Below are 19190 nucleotides of genomic sequence, written 5' to 3'. Positions count from 1 at the left end.
TGCAGTGATTTGTGGAAGGGCCTCAGGGCCATCCCTGTTAGATGTGCCCCTCACCCCCTGCCAATGGAAGGAGCTGCGCCATATCTCTGTGAATCCAGGAGCCCAGGTGTGAAAGCCACCATGGGGGATGGAGAGAGGCCTGGTCACAAGGGCTGATCCATCTGGGGACAGGTTGGGCTCTTCAGGTCTGGAAAACCACCAGATGCCGTATCTGTGGCCCCTGACCGTAGGGTCTGTGATTCTGTTCTCTGGCCTTTATGGAGCAGGGTGGGGGAGAGTGTCGGTCTCCCAGATTAGGAGTAGCTGGTCAGCTCTCGACCACAGGATTTCCCTTGCTTTCCTCCCCTTCTCTTATTGCAGCTTCTTCCTCCTCTGTTCTCTTTTCTCTCCAGTCTCTTCCTCTTCGTCCCTCTTCTCCTCTTTCTCCTCCTCTCCTTCCTACGTGGACCCCAAGCTTCTATCAGGAAACCAATTTCTTCATATTGGCTCCCCTAGTCTACCTCCTCCCTATCCATCCAATACAACATTCTGTGATGATGGAAATGTTCTAGATCTGTGCTGTCTTATGTAGTAGCTGCTAGCCACATGTGGCTATTGAACAGTTCAAATGTGGCTCGTGCTGGTGAGGAACTGAATTTTTAAACATTAAAAAAAATTTTGATTAAGTTTAATTTTAATTGGCACACGTGGCTGGTAGCTACTGAGCTGGACATCAGAACTCTAAATGATACGTAGTGCTGGACCCGCCTGGAGGTGCCCCTCCTTGTCCAGGCCCTGCCTCTCCCCCAAACCTCTGTGGGACCCAGCTTCCCTCCTGTGCTCAGCTTCCTGATCTGGGACCTGTGAGAGGCCACGGAGTTCTGGGGGCTTGGAGCTGGATGACCCTGGGCATTGGATCTGGGAGCCTCAGTAGACTCTTCTGTCAAATAATTAAAATAATTTCTTGAGGAAGTTGCCCTAGCCTCAAGGTTTCCTTCCAACTCTGAGTTCAGTGCTTCTCTGGGCCAGAACCTGCTATGATCAGATCTGGGCGAGTCAGTGTGAACAGCAGGACAGGCGCTGTGTGTGTGTGTGTGTGTGTGTGTGTGTATGCATGTATGTGAGTCACCTGTGCACGTATGTGTGCATGCATGCACAAAGGTGTGTGTATGTGGTGGAGGGTTGAGGCGCAGCAGTGAGACCCTGAGGATCCTACCTAACTGAACAGCCTGAGACTAGGAAAGGGGTTGAAGGCTGCTTAGATGGGGAAGGTTGTGGTCTGACTCTACTTCTGCTGGGCGTCTGCTCAATCCTCGGCCCGGAGTGTTCCAGTGATGCCCCAGACTTCCTCTTTTGCCATAAAAGTACCCCAGAAAGGCTTTCCACAGAGGCCCCAGGGGTTTTCTCAGGGAATGTGTGAGTTTGTGAGCAGGAGACCCAGGCTGCGTGCAGTCTCCCACAGAGCCTGGCATTGGAGGGATGTGTGTCCCAGCCTGGGGGGGGGGAGGGGAGGGGTTTCACCTGGACCCAGGGCCTGGCTTATGCAATGCTTAGACTCTTAGTCAATTCCAACAACTTGGACGGACACACACACACACGCACACACACACATGTGCACACACTGCGTAGGGAGGTGTGAAAGGGAAATAAATTAGCCTTTGCTGTTTTGCCCTCCCTCCAAGCCTCTGCCACCGCAGATCTCCCCCCCCACATTTGGAGATAAGGGGGGATGCCCCGAGAAAGGGTGTTCTTAGGCTTCTTGGTTGAGATGGAGGCTCCAAGCCTATGAGATGGGAGAGACCAATGAGAGGAGCCCTCTGGGGGCAGGGAGAGAAGCCCACCAGCCAGTAAGTGATGGGACATGGTCAGAGTGTGGACAGAATGGGATGCCTTCTCTTCTGCCCCAGAAGGTGTGCCCAGGCCTCAGGGATCCTGGGTCACAGAACCCCCCTGACGGAGAGTTGCATCAGGGCGCAGCTGCATGCTAGATGCCTTGGGGGAGGGCTAGATGCCTTGGGGGAGAGGGCTTGAGATCCTAATTTTCCAGGCTTCGGGTGCTTAGGGTCAAACCCTCAGCCTCCACCAGTGCCCCACCCCCTCTGCAACTGCACACAGATGGAGGGGGTGGCTTGGGGGGTGAGTGAAGAAAGGATGTGTGTGTGTGGATCAGAGGTAACCAGGCTTTTATCAGCCCCGAGTCAGGGAGGTGGGTGGGAACAGCATCAGGTAGTCCTGGAGTTCCCCACAAGCCCTGCTCCCCACAAGGGCTTCCTGGGAAAAGAGCCCTTCCTGACTGGGAAGCCGCGAGGCTCTGCCTGCAGACCAGGCCTCTCTCTCTGCTGTCACTGTACATGCAGGAGCATTCACAGAAAGTGAGCGACTTAGCAGCAGACCTGCCTGGAGGCAGGGAGCTGGACCAGACGACCAGTTGGGTCCCTTCGAACTCTGGAATTCCACACAGGGGACTCACAACACCCATGCCTCTTGGCTGTGTGGACCCACACTGGTCCACAGAGTCTGGGGTGGGGGGAGCCCCTGTTGGAACTAGGGAAAGGACATTCTGAGGTGTGGGTACAGAAAGGGGTGTCCCACAGAGCTCTGCTGGAGTTTCTGAATTTGCTCCAGTGCTTTCACTTCCCTGGAAGGAGAATGGGGATAGTTGAAAAGGTCTGAAAATTGCTATTCGGTTATGCATGGTTTTGGCAGGAAAGCTGAGGGCTGTGTTTTTCCTTTATCATAGCTGGCAGCCCGGACTCTCCACAATGCAGTGAAGGGGAGCCTGAGGTCTGGCTGGTGGGTACCTCCCTCACACATCTCTTGGGCCTCGGTGTAGCTCTTCTTGCTTTAGATCTGTGGGCAAGAGGTCCCCTCTCTCTCATGTCAGCCCTAGGAGCACAGCTGCCTTCCCAGGCTCATGACCTCCACTGACCCTGCTTGAACTGAAAGCCACACCTGCCCCAGCCCCTGCCTCTCCCTACCTCCTCCCTCCCCGGACAGGGGAGTCACCATCCAGGGCCTGGCCCCCAGACACAGCACATGGATCAACTCTCTGAGATGGTCGCCATTTGCCTGTCTGGACATTGCCTTTCCCTCGCTCTCTTTGAGCAGATTCCCCGTGTAGGTGGGTAGCTGCCGACAGCCGTGGAAGCACAGATGAGCCGTGGATGATGAGATCTGAAGGGAGTTCAGAGAGCCCTTAGCGAGGTCTACCCTCTACCTTTTACTGAGGAACCAATTCAGGGCCCCAGCATCCACAGGACCACTTATAGGCAGCATGGCTCTGGAACCCGGCTCTCCTGATTCCCGGTGTGAGATACCTTATACCAAATGAAGTCCTTCATTTTCCCAGGGGCTTGGATGTGCATGCAGCTGGGATTTGGAAAAACTGACCCCGGGCAGAATTTTCTCTTCTTCCAAGATCTAAGTGGATCATTCTGGGTACCTGGCTGGTGTTTAATAAATGCCTGTTGATTGACCTGTGTCTCCTGGTGAATCCTCTCTCCTTTTCTAGAGGAAGGAGGGGGCAGACCCTGTAGGAGCTTGGTTTATCCCTTCCTTGCTCTCCTCTAGATTTCCACTCCTGTCCGGCAGTTAGAAAAGAGGATGCCAGAGGACCCACACTCCCCCATCGCTAGGGGCACGCTTTGCTGTCTCTTAGCTTCCTGCAGCGCCAGGACCCGAGGCAAGGAGTCAGTCTAACTAGGGCAGCCACCCTGACTGTTAGAGAAATAAACAAGGTATAGGTATTGTACCGAGGGGAGAGGAGTTACCTCAAAAGTATCTCAGAAAAGAAGAAAGCCAAATTTTTATATGAGGTGCATGGATGGGGGGAGAGGGAGAAAAAAAAAAAAGCCTGGGTAATTAAGTTAATAGGTTTCTTAAAGAATGCCCATGTGAGTGATGTTCGACACATTCAAGTGTTGACAAGAAGGTATTTAACTTGACACCCACGCAGCGGGCAGAAGCATGCTCTCGGCTCCGACACACCTTCTTTGTCTGAAACTTGTAGTAAAACTCAGTGCTGGGTTGTGAAATCTGTCCCAGGGAATCCGTGTTGCAGGGGGTCCAAGGTCAAGCCTCCTGCTTCTGGACAGAGTTGGGGTGGGTGAGGGTTGCTACCCTAAACCTAAGTCCCTAGATTAGGAGAGCAAAGGCTGGGGTCCTCAACTCAGAAGCCCACGGAAGCTGTTATTCTGGGGGTCTCGGAGGGCCCACAAGACTATTTTTGACTCTTGCAGGTGGTTGGAATGAAACTCTGTCCCTTCCCTCCAAGATCCAGTTGCCTTGTGGACCTTGGGTCTGATACCCAGGAACATCTGTGCGGTCCTGGGGCTTCCCTAGCACGATGAACTAGTGGGATAATCTGGGTGAATTGGTGAATATGGATTTTCCCTTTCTCTTAAACCTGTAGTAGGGAGAGAGGCCCCAAATCACCGGGCTAGTGGAAAGAAGTCTTGCCTTGGAGGAGGAGGAGGGGGAAGGTGTGTGTGTGTGTGTGTGTGCGTGTGCGTGTGTGTGTGTGTACTTAAAGAAAACTTTGGGTTACTCTCGTTTGAAAGCACAGGGGCATAAATTACCGTTCCTAAAACAAAGGAGCTTCTTCTTTTGCCAAGCAGCCTGCCTCAAAGGCCCCGGACAAGGATGGGGTTCCTTGCCTGCTGCGGTCTTATCAGCCTGCCTTTCTGCCCAGCTGTCATCCAACCCTCTTGTCATCAGCCATCTCTCATCCACCTTCTCTTTCTGTTACATTAAGCTCAGACTTATCGGGTGATCAGAGTTTTCAGGCTGGGACCTGAATTTCAGGGTCTCCGCCATTGTTACGGTGGCCAGATTTGTTAAGTGGAAAAATGGTGACATGAATGTCTTTGTGAAAGAAATTTTCTTTCTTAGATACTGAGCAAAACACTTTGAAAATAAAGTAACCTAACTCCACAGTTGTCTGGTCACCTTGAGGACGCGTAAATGAACAATGTGAAAAACCCGAATCAACATCCATGGTTAATGGGTTTCCTGCCTGGCAGAAAGGCTAGCACTGCCCCTCACCTAAAGTCATATACAAAGGCTGTGTGTGTCTGTGGATGTGGTGGGAAGAGTGGGGCGAATTGGAATTTCCCCTCATTTAAAAATGGCGGTCAGGAAGGCAATCCCTTCTTGCAACAAGAAAGCCTGGGTTAGCGCTTTGCTCTTGTTCTTGGCACCAGCCCTTGTTCTGGGGGCTCGTTTCTGCTTAGAGAAGCCGGTTTCCATCCAGGCAATCCCACTGTTCAGGAGATGTAGGATTCTGGGGTTTGCACACACTCCTAAGACATTTCCGTTTCTAGGAAAAGGGAACAATTTATCATCTTTCTCCCTAACTCCTAATGCATTAGGACGCAGTATTAATGAAAAGGCTCTGGGTTGAGTAGGAGATACCTGTTAATTTTACAGTCAAATTTCCCATTCCTCCAATACTCTCCCGTCCCCATTCTCCATCATGGAGACATATCACGGCGATGTCTCTCCTTTAACTGATTGCCCAATTTGAGTTTCCTAAGAGCAAACTGAGAGGGTTAATCAGATTCCCCGCTTTCCTTTTTGAAGCAGGCAGGTGGCCAGGGAGTAGCCCAGTTCAGCACACTCTTGTCGAGTGCCTACCATGTACAGAGCCAGGGCTGGGGGCTATGGGACTGTAGTTCCTGCCCTTAAAAAATTTTCAGCTCACGGGAGGCGCAGAGCTGCCTGAATTATCCTTACAGTCCCAGAGAATGCACATGCCCTGCTCAGGGGCCAGGAGGCAACTGAGAGCGCCCCAGAAGCAGACAGGTTTCCAGAGAAGTCAATTCCTCGCGAGATTCCCCATTTCCTCCCGCCTCCCAGCATTGAAACTGGGGGCACCACGTGGACCTTGACAATGAGTCAACGCAGCAAGGGCAGACTTTTAGCTGGGACACCTTTTCACATAAAACCTTTTCTTGAAAATAGTTTTTCCTTCCTTCGGAGACATCTGGCCAGAGCGAAGCAGACTCCTTAGTTGTGACCAAATACTGAAATCAGATCAGTGATATTGTAGTGTGTTCCATAAGGACAGACGTTGCTGGGAGAACTAGAGAGCTGGGCAGCTCCCGTAGCTGCCCAGAGCCTGAGGTTGAACCCCGAGGCAGAGCCCTCCAGAGTGGCCCCCTTGCCGAAGTCCTTTCCAGGCCACCATTCCTTGTGGAGGAGGGTGGAGGGTGGAAGTCAGGGCCCTGGGCTACTGGCTTTGGTGTGCTGGTGGGTGGGTGGGTAGGAGGGCTGAATACTGGCTTTTGGACCAGACTTCCCCACCCCTGTGTGGGAGGCGTGAGGGGCTAGAGCTGGGAGGCAGGAAGTGAGCGCAGATGGGCTGCCCAGACAGCTGTGTGGGGGACAGAGCACATCTGTCCGGGTGAGTCTAGTGGGGCCCCTCCCCACAACCTCCATGCCAAGTCTACCCGTTCATCAATAGGGTGTGGGCTCAGTTTGGGTCCCAAATGGGGAAAACGGTGGGAAAGGAAAGTTTGAAGGCAGAGGCAGGAGCTAGGGATTGCTGAGGGGGTATGTTCCCATGAGAAAAAGAATGTCTGAACTCTGGGGGAGAGGAAGGGATGAAGGGCAAAGAGAAACTTAAAAGCAAATGGATCAGATTGCATCTGCCCAGGGTGGGCTTGTGGCTTCCAGGTGGCTCCTGAGAGCCCAGGGTCCGGCGTCTCCTCTGAGAAGCTACCCGACTCCTCGCCTCTGCTATGCTCCCCAAATGTCTTACGCTGCAGCAATTAAAGTCCCCGAGGTAACTGCTCCTTCTTCTGTCTCACCTACTAGCCCGCGGGTGTACCAAGATCAGAGCCCCTATCTTCTTCATCACTGAATCCTCACAGAGTAGACGCTGTAGAAGTTTGCTAAATGAGTGAGCGATTGCGTGGCCTAAATCAACACAAGGTTTCCCATTTAATGCCTTAATTTTCTCTAATTGGCTGTAAATATTGCTGGGGAAGCTTTTCCCAAGTAGACACTCGGAGATCTTTGGGAGATAGAAACTTTCAGATTCTCATCAGGAATTTGCCTGTGGGCCTAAGGGTAGTTTACCTCTTTAAGCTCTTTTCTAGGGGGCTGAGCACAGGGGAAAGGCTCATTGTTCTAGAAACACACTGACTTGGCATCACGGCCACTTGCATGTCGTCCTTGGGGCAGCTGCTTCCCCCTCTGTGCAAAGCTATTGCCTGCCTGCTACAGAGCCAGAGAGGCAGGAATTATGAATCGCGTGGACCTCCACGAGTAGGAGAGGCTTATAGCTTCCCTGCATCTGTCCTCCATCACCTCTCTCTGCCCGGTTCTCACGGCGTAATAAAAGGAGATGCGAGGGACTTCACCGGTGGTCCAGTGGGTAAGACTCCACGCTCCCAATGCAGGGGGCCCCGGTTTGATCCCTGGTCGGGGAACTCGATACCGCACGCATGCTGCAACTAAGAGTTCGCGTGCCGCAAGTACGAAGTCTGCACGCCGCAACTAAAAGATCCCGTGTGCCACAACTAAGATCCGGCACAGCCAATAATTAATTAATTAATCAATTAATTAATTAATATTCAAAAAATAAATAAATGAGCTTTAAAAAAAAAAGGAGATGGGAGTTCCAGCTCTACTGTGTGGCCCCAGGTGAGTCATTTCTCCTCTCTGGGCTTCTGTGTTCTCACCTGAACAATGAAGGCTGGACTAGGGAATCTCTGAGATCTCTACCAGTTCCTAATGTCACATATCTGGTAGAATGATGAGCAGGGAATGTGGCCCTTGATATTATCACTGTCCCCCGGAGCCTGGGCTGGGAACTTTCCCTTAACTTAGGCTTGCGGGGTTGGGGGGTGGGGAAGGAAGGGCCCACAAAGCTACTGCTCCACTCGTGGACGCCTGTGTTCACCCACTTGCTGCAAAGGTGACTCTTCCTGGATGAGTTAGTCAAGTCCTGCTTGAAGCCAGAAAGTCTGCGTGAATGACTCTTAAATGTTTCCCAAGCTTCTACTCCTATTTTCTATCACCTTGTGGGTGTAACAGAAGTGCCAATAGGGACAAAGGAAGGATTAAAGTCCCAAGGGCTTGGGCCCCAAATGGGACACGTGTACTCTTCTCTAACGTTATTTTTGTCGTCATGCTCATCACCATCACCGTCACCCATTATTAATACTGTTAAGCATTTATTGTTCTTCATTCAGCCGAGAGCATTGGGTGAGTAAATCAGCAAGAAACTCCGGCCACAGGAAGCCTGCACCGTTTTGGGCATTTCTCTGGTCAAGGCTGGTTTCTCCAGCCCTTATGCAGGGATTAAATCTGACCCTCAGCAGGAAATGGGGCCCGTGGCTTTGAGTTCCTTTACATGAAAGTGCTCTCCTTTCCAGAGGAAAGGTGTTATAATTCCAAGCTACTTTTGCCGCTGTGTATCTGTTTCTTATTCACATTTGTAGCTGCTACAATGCCTTGAACAGGGCACGACCAAAGGTGCTTGCTAAATGCTTATTGAAAATAGTGAATTATAATGATGTCTTATAACAAATTAAGCAGAAGTGGGCCTGGGAGTGCTCTGAAGTGCTTCTGAGCTGCCATGAGCTGAGAAACAGTTTAACTCCTCGTCTGGGGCATCTTCCCTGCTAACGCTTAGAGCCTGGAGCCCTCGGGTTGCAAGGCTAGCAAGGGATTGGCTAGCAAGAGATTGTTTGGGAGGCAGGGTGGCCAAGACTCAGATAGGAGGTGAACAGCTGGCGCCTCCTTCTGGCCCTGCCGGGCTGGAGCGGACCTGGGGAGGGCTGGCGCGGGAACCTCAGCCCCTTGGCTCCCAGAATGTCACCTCCCTACCACCACCCCAGCCCCTTCATCCCGAGAGAGCCCAGCTCAGGAGAGCCAGTGGAGAGCAAGGGAGGCTGTTATGTAACTGATTTAACTCCTTGCCAAACTGGTGACTAATTCAGACCGTCTCGGCCAGATTGGCTTGGCAGCTTTGGTGTCAGCTGCAGGAGGCCCGGCTGGTTCGTGGCTGGTTCTCACACCCTCTGCTGGAAGGATGTCTCAGCTCCCTTGCTGGCCTGGGCCACCACCAACCTCAACCACGGCTCCATCAGCACTCCTGCCTACCGGAGACCTTCTCCGTAGGCGTCCAATCCCCCAACTTTGTGTCCCTTCCTGCCCTCCAAAAAAGAGGCCAGGAAGACAGTTCATTTATGTCTGCCCCCGAGACAGTTCATTTATGCCTGGGGCTCACTGAGGCCCTTCATTTTGCACCTGGTGAGGGTGAAGGGCGCTGTGGCCTGCTGCCCTTGGCTGGCTGGCCGGCGGGAGGGTTTTGGCTGCTAAAGTTGGCACTGTCGGGTCCAGAACTCGGGGCCCTTCTCCACCACTGCTCAAGGGGAAAGGACTCCAGGGAACACCTGCCCTCACCCAGTCCCCTGGCCCTGGACCCTCACAGGCTGCCTGGGTGATGCCGGGAGAGGCCTGGGCTCACTGCTTCGGTTCTCACTTTTCTTTTTTAAGAGGGGGTGCTTGGTAAGCCCAGCCCGTCCCTCTTGCAGAAGGCCATCCTGAGGGGGAACGCGGAGGGAGGACATTTGTGCTTATTTAGACACAGTTCAGGGAAAAACACAAAGAGGTGTCCCGACAAGGCCGACGGTATTCATAGACATGAGAGCTGAGGATTAATTTATTTAATCCTTAACCACGCAGCCCTCTGTGCTTGGGATTACTCCCATTTTACAGGTGGGGAAACTGAGGCTGAAAGCAATTGGGTGGTTTGCCAAAGCTGGTAAGTGGCTGAGCTGGGCTTCGAACTCACTCCCCAGTGGCTTGGGAGCCTAAGCTGGCTCTGATACACTGCCTTCCCATGGCATTCCTGGGATGGGTTCCCGAGGCCTTTGAAAGACTTGTACATCTCAGCAGCTTCATGGCAACTGCCCAGCTAGACCCAGAAAATAATACTACCTTGTACGGCTGCTTCCTTCCGCCAAGCCCCACACAGACATGATCTCATTCACTTTCCCACAGTCCCATGTGGGCTAAGGAGGGGGTGGGGACTCCGTTTCCCAGGGAGGAAAGGGAGGCACAGAGAGGGACGCTGGCCTGTTCTAGGTCACAAAGCTGGCTGGCGGCAGAGCTGGGACTGGAAATCAGGCATCCCTGACCTTGAGGGCGGTTATTTAGCTTGATGAGTATGGGCTAGAATCACCCCCGAGATACAGCAAATTGGGGTGCTTTTCTTAAGGGCTGACTCAGTGGCTGAAACAGCTCCAAGATAGCTGGGCTTGTGTTAAAAAAAGGAAATCTGAGATGCATATAAAGGCAATCTGTATGCCAAGAAAGAGGCGCTGGGACTAGTGGTCACCACACCAGCTCCCCTCCTGGCCGGTCCCGGCACCGTCTCTCTGCTTCCCTTCCCCGGATGCCCTGGGGCTCAGATGCAGCCCTGGTGTGATGGAAAGAACAGTGGCTTTGAGGTCATGGAACCTGGAGAGGATATTCACTAGGGACCCATAAATCAGTCATTTCCCCTCTCAGCTTTTCCACTTTTCACTCAAAAAGTGAGGATACTAACTACATGAAATAGACATTGTGTGTGAAAAATTTCATCAACTATAAAGCCTGCAGAGAGAGAGAAATTACTGGTGTTCCCTTCAGCCCGATCTCAGCTCTACTAAAGACCTTTTTAAAAATGGCTTTGAAGCGGCGGGTCACACAGCAATTGTCCTGGTCAGACGTCTGTCTTCCCTACTGTGGCTTTTCCACTTGGATCTCTGGTACCCAATGTCTGGTCCCGAATCAGATGTTCCCTGGGTGGCCCCATGGGCTCCAGGACAGGGCTGGCAAACTTTTTGCAAAGGCCCACCTGGTAAATATTTGAGGTTTCGTGGGCCACAGGCGATTTTGGTCACACGTTCTTTGTTTCTTTCTTTCTTTTCTTACCACTCTTTAAAAATGTAAGAAACATTCTTAGTTCACAGGTCTTACAAAAACAGGCCGATTTGGCCCGCGGGCTGTAGTTTGCTATGCCTGGCCTAGTGTAAAGTTGGGGGCGGGGGGAGTTTGGAAGTAGAAAAGGCCTAGACCCCCAGTTTTGCTGCCTGCCTGCCTGAGGGCCTTCGGATCACTCTTCAACCTCTCCGGGACTTAGTGAATTGTCTGCCTCGTGGCTGTAATAGTCCCTGCTTACTTCAGAGGGCTGTGGTGAGGGTTCTCAACAGAAAGCGTCTACACCGCAGCAGGTGCCTGAGAGATGCGGGGTGGTATCATTACGGCTCAGTGAGTGAGGGACGGCCCACCCTGTCCTTTGTGTGGTGGGGAGGACAGCACCCTCCCAGAGTCTGGGATATTCTACAAGGTGACCAACCAAGGCCCTGCTCGGAAGGCAGAGGCCCAGGGTTTCATGAGGAGAGGAAGACCTGGGGTTATGTCGAGGGGCTGGTTGTAGGGTTGGGACCTTTGTCCCACCACCAGCTTTGTCTTGGGCAGGAGATGGCGTCTGGGAGTCTGTGGGGCTACGAGAGGCTCCACACAGACCTGAGGCCCAGGGGGACCCAGGGCTTTGCCGAGAGGACACCGGCGACTCCCTGGTCCCCTTGAGTCCTGGCTTGTTGTCAAGTGAAAAACAAGAGAAGGAAGCAGTTGTGGAAAAAAGTGTGGGTCAGAGCAAGCTCTTTTCATTAATAATAAGAGCCACCATGTACTGAGCACTTTTGTGTCCCAGGTGTTGGGGGCTGTATGCCCATCCCCCCATCCCGCCAGCGAGCCCAGGCAATGCTGGGGCGGGAAGGGTGGGGGAAGGCTCACAGCTGCAGGGGCTGGATGGTCCTGCTTTCTTTGATGTTCCACTGCCTCCTGGGAGCCTAGCTCTGCCCGTGGGTTCAGGTTTGGGTGGATACTCAGGTCAGGGGAGTGTGAGATCTTGATTCTTTTTCTTTCTTTCTTTTTTTTCTTTTTTTAAAATTATGTGGTAGTTATCTTTAAGTACAAAGACTTTTCCAATCATGTCACTTAGAGATCATTTTATCCACTGCTCTGTTTGCCGTCAGTCTCTTGTCTCTCTCCTCAGCAATGGTAAGGTGGATACCCTTTCCACGAGGAAGAGAGATCCGTGGTTTGTTGCCTTTGCCAATAACGAAAATGTTGGAGAGCCGGGTGGCAAAGCTGTTGCCTTTGGCATCTTTCACATGAACTACATCAAAAGAACCAGGATGTCTCTCCCGGTTAGTGATCACACCAATTCTTCCCAGGTTAGCACCTCCAGTCACCGTGCACAGGTTATCAGTGTCAAATTTGATGAAATCAGTAATCTTGCCAGTCTCCAAATCAGTTTGAATGGTGTCATTCACCTTGATGAGGGGATCATGGTAGCGGATGGTGCGAGCATCGTGAGTCACCAGATGAGGGATTCCTTTTGTCTCCACAAAGATCTTTCTCACTTTGCACAACTTATACTTGGCCTCCTCAGGTGTAATACGATGAACAGCAAAGCGAACCTTGGTGTCATAGATCAGAAGAAAATTCTCTCCAGTCTTGTCAATGCTGATGACATCCATAAAACCAGCAGGGTAGGTTATATCAGTGAGGACCTTGCCATCAATCTTAATGGAACGCTGCATGCATATCTTCTTTACTTCATCTCCTGTTACGACACACTTAAGTCTGTTCCTTGAGACATTCCCTCAGCTTGTGGGGACCGGTAGATGGATGAGGAGAAAACACATCAGTCAGTTTATCCAGCATCCAATGCTTTGGAGCTGCTATGTGCTTCAGGTGTTTCTTGGGACCGCGAGCCATGGCTGCGCTAGGCACGAAAAGAGAGGCGATTCTTCTTTTTGAGAAATACAGTGAAAAGGACTATTTCCTCGGCTGCTGGAAAAACCCCATCATCACCCAGCCGTGGAACCTGGAGCACTCTCTTCTGTGTACTTGTGCCATCCCGTGGCTGGTTCTGGAGGGTCACCTGCGACCAGCCTCCCGGGCTGGAACTCAGCAGTGTGACTCGGTGCACAGCGGGCCATGTCTTCCTATCGCCAACACCCTGCTTATTTCTGTGCCCCTTTCCACGTATAATTCACTGTTCCTGTATCTAGAAAGCCATCCTGTTACTTCTTTACCTGGTAAACTTCTACTCAATCCTTTAAAACATAGCTCAAATGTCACCTCCTCCAGGAAGCCTTCCAAGACTACCCAGGCACAGTTAGTATCTCCCTGTTCTGCCTTCAGGCACTTTGATTGTTATACTATTTGGGGGTGGGGGACAAACATTAATCGAGCACTTAGTACATCCTACGCCTTACGCTAGGCACTTTACTGAATTATGCCATTTAACATTCAAAAACCCATGAAAGGGTCTTATCCCCATTTTACAGATAAGGAAACCGAAGCTCAGAGGAGCTAAATAACCTGCCCGAGGTGAGGCTGGGGTCTGAATCCAGGCAGTATGACCTCAGTGCCCTCCCTCCTAACCACTAAATGATATTGCCTCTCTGACACTAGTTATAATTACCCCAAACTGTGATGATAAGTTTATGGGTCTGTAAATGGCCCGTGAGCTGAGGCCACGACTTACGTATCTTTGCTGCCGCAGAATGTAGCACAGTGCAGTGTACACAGTAGGCACTTAGTGGTGGCTCATGGAAAGAATGTTGAATACAGAGCCTGTGGGGGTTGGGCCCACTAAAGGAAGGTGGGGTGCTGGGAGCCGGGAAAGGAAGACAAGTGGGGGACACAGCTGAGTGGGTGGGGCTTGCTTGACCCCGGGGGGGAGGAGGTTCCTGCTGCCAGCTGCCATGCCATCTTGGAATCACGAGCCTGGCAAGAACAACAGAAGGATGTCCTGACACTGCTTAGTAAGCACCTTCAACATGCTAGGAAGTGCTTCACACAAGGGCATTCTAAGTCCAGGATAAAGGACAGCTAGTTCAAATCCCTAGACAGCTCACGAAGGCAGTGCCTTTGCAGGATGCACTTTGGCAAAGGATCATGCTGAGGCTCGGTCTGGACTCCGTGCCCTGTACGTTCTGAACCTTGCCGGCCCTCTGAGAAGCCGGGCTGTTGAGGGAAGTTGCATGAATTCCCGTGTTGGGGAGCCCTCTTTTGTACCATGCAGCTCTGTTTACAGCGGACTGGCTGCCCGGAGGAGCAGAGTTTTCAAGGGAGCAAGGAGATGGGCATCAGGACACTTTCATCTCTTCCCGGCTCTCTCCACCCACAGGAGGTGGGACCCAGCCGGGGCCCAAAGCCTGGAGCCTCCCAGCAAGCCAGGTGGGCCTGTGAGGTCATGCTTCCTGCCACACTTGCAGGTGGCCCTTTCCTGGGGCGCCAGCAGGTGTCAGGGGCAGGGGTGGTGTACGGGGGACCCCTTTAGCATCCGCAGTCCCCTCTGGGGGCTGGAGGTGCCCCTTGAAGCCACTGGAAACCTCTTTTCTTGCCCGGAAGAGGTCCAAAGCATGCGTGGCTGCTGACACGGGGGAGGGGGGATGGGGGGATGGGGGGAGAGCGAGAAGACCCCCCTGCAAGCCGCGTTCATACAAAATGCATTTCCCAACGTATCCCTCTGGCCTGTCGGAGCCCCTTCTGCTCACTGCTCTGTTTATACATGATAGACAACTAATTAACATCCAAACCTCCTGAAAGGTCTTTTCAGAGGTAATGTTCTGACAGGTTATGTCAGCAAGGAGCACTGATTTGTCTAAGCATGGATCACATTGTTTCAGATTGAATGAGGTGAATATTAAACTGCTTTAAATGTACTCTTCATAAAGTACTAATTACACACTCCCAAGGGAGAACAGCCAAGGAATACTAAACAGTAGAGAAGTCAACAGAAGGTTCTTTTTATAGTATGTTGCTGGGCTCTGTGTTTTTCTGTCTCCTTCTTTCTCGCTCTCTCTCTTTTTTTTACAGTAAAATCACAGCACGCTAAAGAATACACATTTATAGCACAATGCTTCTCATCTAATTATACGGCAATCATTAGTTTTAAGCTGGATGCATTATATTTTCTTTGATATATTATGCCTGAGGCACAACTCTGCATTTATTGCTGCTACTGGCAGATTCCAGTTCCCCCAACCCCCTTTTCAAACCCCAACTCCTCTCTACCCCACGACCCTTTAACAAATTATTTAACCCTTACTGTTAGTTTGCTTATTGTCTCAAAAAAGAATAATTGCAATTTAAATTGGCAAAAATGGGGGAAACGACATGCCCTCGGTTAATTAATTGATTTATTTGTTTTTAATTAATTAATTTATTTATTTCGGGCTGCGAGACGCTGCATGCGGGATCTTAGTTCCCTGACCAGGGATCGAACCTGTGCCCCCAGCAGTGGAAGCACGGAGTCTTAACCACTGGACCACCAGGGAAGTCCCCCCTTCGTTACTTTAAAGTGGAAAAAATAGGAAAGGAAATCTTGTGTGTTTCTGGGAGCTGTGCGATTTTTTTATTAACCAGGTAATGTCCTGAATACACAGTCTCTGCTCCCCGACCCAGTGAAATTCCTTCATAACAAATCCTACAGGATCACACTGAGCTCCCAGTGGCTGAGCTTCATTGTCCCTCAGGGAAAGAGATATTTATATGTATATAAATATACATCTCTAAAAGCAACAGAGGGGCGGAAAACCATGAGGCAGGGAGCAGTCCAGCAAAAATGCAGGGTGGCCCTTCAAAATGCCTATCTGCAGATGTAGCGAGAATTCTGCTCCAACAGTTTTTCTGGATATTTCTGACATCAGGCCTTGCCCATTATTGAGAAAAAGCAAGATTAATTTTGAGATGCCCTAGATGGTCAGGTTCTCAGTCCTGAAGGGAGAAGAAGGCCAAGTTCCATGGGGATGGATGGCCTGATATGGATCCGACTGGTTTCTTCTTAGTCAGGCCTCTAATCATCACGCCTATAAAGATAAAAGTGACGGCAGGGTCCCAGGAAGATAGAATCGCTTTTGTGTAAGGAGCAAAGTGGGGTCCCCTTTCCCTAATGTGGTCTTCCTTTTCCTCCCCCGACATCAAATCAGAGAACTGTGGGATCTTGGACTTGAAGGGGTTAGAAATTTCCCATCTTTAACAGTTGAGGAACTTCAGAGCACAGAGCTGCCTGCAGTTCAAGCTGGAACCTGGGGTCCTGACTCCCAAGCTAGTACTCTTTCCACTTCAGATAGAGTAACTCCAGATGACTCTTCTCTCACACAAATGACCCAGGGCAAAGGAATAAAATGACAGAGTGCTACGGACTGAATATTTGTGTTCCCCTCAAAGTCACATGTTGAAACCCTAATGGTATCAATGTGGTGGTATTTGGAGGTGGGGCCTTTTGGGAAGTGATTAGGTCATGAGAGTGGACCCCTCCTGATGGGATTAGTGCCCTTATGAGAAGTGCCAGGAGAGAGTTGGCTTCCTCTCTCTGCTCTCTTGGGGCCATGTGAGGATACAAGGCGGCTGTCCAGACATTGGATCTTCCAGCACCTTGATCTTGGATTTCCCAGCCTCTAGAACTTGGAGAAATAAATGTTTGTCTTTTGAGCCACTCAGCCTATGGCAGTTGTTATAACAATCCAAATGGACTGAGACACAGAATTCTTTTCTCCGAGAGCTGGAAGAGGTCTGGAAAGTCACCTAGTCCACCTTTCTGTTGCTGCTTGAATCCCCTTCATGACGTCCCCAACCATGACTTGTTCATTCTTGGTTCTGGCTCCTCTGGGGATGGAGGGTTGGCGACCTTCTCCCAGGGTGTCAGACCATCTCTGTGCAGCTCTCATGGTTAAGTAAGTGTTTAAGAGCAGTGCACGCTGGAGCGAGAGTGTCTGGGTTTAAATCCAGCACAGCCATGTCGCAGCTCTAGGACCTTGGATAGGGGACTTAACATTTCTTTGCTTCCGTTTCCCCTTCCTCTGTAAAATGGGAACAGTACAAGTGCCTGCTCTATAAGGTTTTGTGAGGATGACAGGAGATGATACATGTCAAGCAGTGCCCAGCCTACTAAACTAACCAAGCTTAGCTATTATTATTGTTAAGAAGTTCATCTAGCTCCCTAGCATAATTGCCATGGTTGTAGCTCTGCCTGGGGCCCTACGGAACAAGATTAACTTTTCTCCTTGTGTGACTGTTTTTTTTTGTTTGTTTGTTTTGTTTTGTTTTTTTTGTGGTATGTGGGCCTCTCACTGTTCTGGCCTCTCCCGTTGTGGAGCACAGACTCCCGACACGCAGGCTCAGCGGCCATGGCTCACGGGCCCAGCCGCTCTGCAGCATGTGGGATCTTCTCGGACCGGGGCATGAACCCGTGTCCCCTGCACCGGCAGGCAGACTCTCAACCACTGCGCCACCAGGGAAGCCCCTTGTGTGACTGTTTTCAACTATTTCATTCATTCAGTGCTCAGCTGTCACTGGATGACCCCTGCATGCCAGGTACTTAGTGCCAAGAGAAGAGAGAGATGTGGAAAAGACTTGCTCCCCGATCTCATGGATTTTTTTTTTTTTTTTACATTTGTTTTGGCTGTGTTGGGTCTTCGTTGCTGCGTGTGGGCTTTCTCTAGTTGCGTGGAGCGGGGGCTACTCTTCATTGTGCTGCGCGGGTTTCTCATTGCAGTGGCTTCTCTTGTCGCGGAGCACAGGTTCTAGGCGCGGGGGCTTCCGTAGTTTTGGCGCGCAGGCTCAGTAGTTGCGGCGCACGGGCTTCGTTGCTCCGCGGCATGTGGAATCTTCCCGGACCAGGGATTGAACCCGTGTCTCCTGCATTGGCAGGTGGATTCTTAACCACTGCGCCCCCAGGGAAGTCCGATCTCATGGATTTTAAACACCAGAAGAATTTACAATTTCTCTTCAGATCTTCTCTTCCCCAGGGACATGCTCTGGTTTCTTTGCCTGTTCCTCACTCAATTGTTTTCCAGCCCGTTTTCCTTATGTGAAATCATTGAAAGGAATACACCAGGGATGACGAAAAAATGGTGGCAAATCTGAGCTTCAGTTCAGGGCACACCTTGTGTCCATCATCCAAACACAAGAGACTGGGATTCTATGGGTGGATGGGACCCAGGTATGCGTTGTTTTTTTAAAGCTCCTCGTTCTTTTTTTTTTTTTTTTTTTTTATTTATTTATTTTTGCTGTGTTGGGTCTTCGTTTCTGTGCTAGGGCTTTCTCCAGTTGTGGCGAGCGGGGGCCACTCTTCATCGCGGTGCGCGGGCCTCTCACTGTCACGGCCTCTCCCGTTGTGGAGCACAGGCTCCAGACGTGTAGGCTCAGTAGTTGTGGCTCACGGGCTTAGTTGTTCCGCGGCACGTGGGATCCTCCCAGACCAGGGCTCCAACCCGTGTCCCCTGCATTGGCAGGCAGACTCCCAACCACTGCACCACCAGGGAAGCCCTAAAGCTCCTCATTCTTAAATCCAATACGTGTGTGTATGTGTGGGCATGTGTGTGTGTGTGTGTGTGTGCGCGTGTGTGCGCGCGCGCACGCGCCCCCCCCCCCCCCACAGATGCATGCCCACAACCCCTGACCCTGCGTAAGCGGAGGAGGCTGCCTTCGGGTCTGTCCACTTTTAGGGACACGCCTTTTTCTCAGGGCTGACTCCTGCCTTCTTCTAGCATCCCTCCTCAAGCCCAGGGTATTCTTGGCTGAGGTATTCCCCGCTACGTGAGGGTGCCAGCTGATGATATGTGAATCCTCCAGAAGGTACGACGTCATCGGTCAGTCCCCCTGCCTACCCCGCACGTCCATCCCTCCCATCACTGATGCTGCCAAAGTTAGCACGATGGAAGATACATGTGATGCTGTCACTCGCCTGCTACAACCTGTTCTGCAAGACTCCCTGTCTACTTCAGGATCCCATGCAAGATCGCGGCCCGTGTGCACGTGAGCACGTGCGTGTCTAACCATTGCTCCATGCCCGGCACTGTTCTTGGGGCCTCACAGGTGCCAGACCCGCAGCCGGGAGGGCCCCCTTCACAGCCCGTGCCTATCGTGGGCTTTGCACCTCCCCTTTTCTAAACCCTGAGGACACCACCGTGTTTCATCCATTGTTATCCCACAGCCTAACACAGTGCTTGAGACCCGAGGGAGTGAACATATACTGGTGGAATTAGGGCTGGTGCAGGTGCTATTTTTGAGGAAGCGCTCTTGCCTTGTACCAACAGATACAGGCAGCCAGCTCCTGGGCCTAACCTGATGGACCCCTTCAGTATACACTCTTCCTTTTGAAGCCCAGGCATCTCCCCTTTCCCAGAATT

The 19190-nt window shown here is 51.4% G+C and overlaps 1 protein-coding gene and 1 pseudogene across 2 annotated transcripts in view; both read right to left on the bottom strand.

Moving 5' to 3' along the window:
• Positions 1–19190, bottom strand: part of PEBP4 (phosphatidylethanolamine binding protein 4) — a 257365-nt gene that overhangs the window by 32141 nt on the left and 206034 nt on the right. The gene's annotated exons all lie outside the window — the stretch shown is intronic.
• Positions 11977–12762, bottom strand: LOC114883997 (annotated as a pseudogene).

This window comes from Monodon monoceros, unplaced genomic scaffold (assembly GCF_005190385.1).
Source record: "Monodon monoceros isolate NGI ecotype Baffin Bay Population unplaced genomic scaffold, NGI_Narwhal_1 Super_Scaffold_5, whole genome shotgun sequence".
Lineage (NCBI taxonomy): Eukaryota > Metazoa > Chordata > Mammalia > Artiodactyla > Monodontidae > Monodon > Monodon monoceros.
The sequence above is the reverse complement of the archived record's forward strand: the minus strand, read 5'-3'. Positions and strand labels throughout refer to the sequence as shown.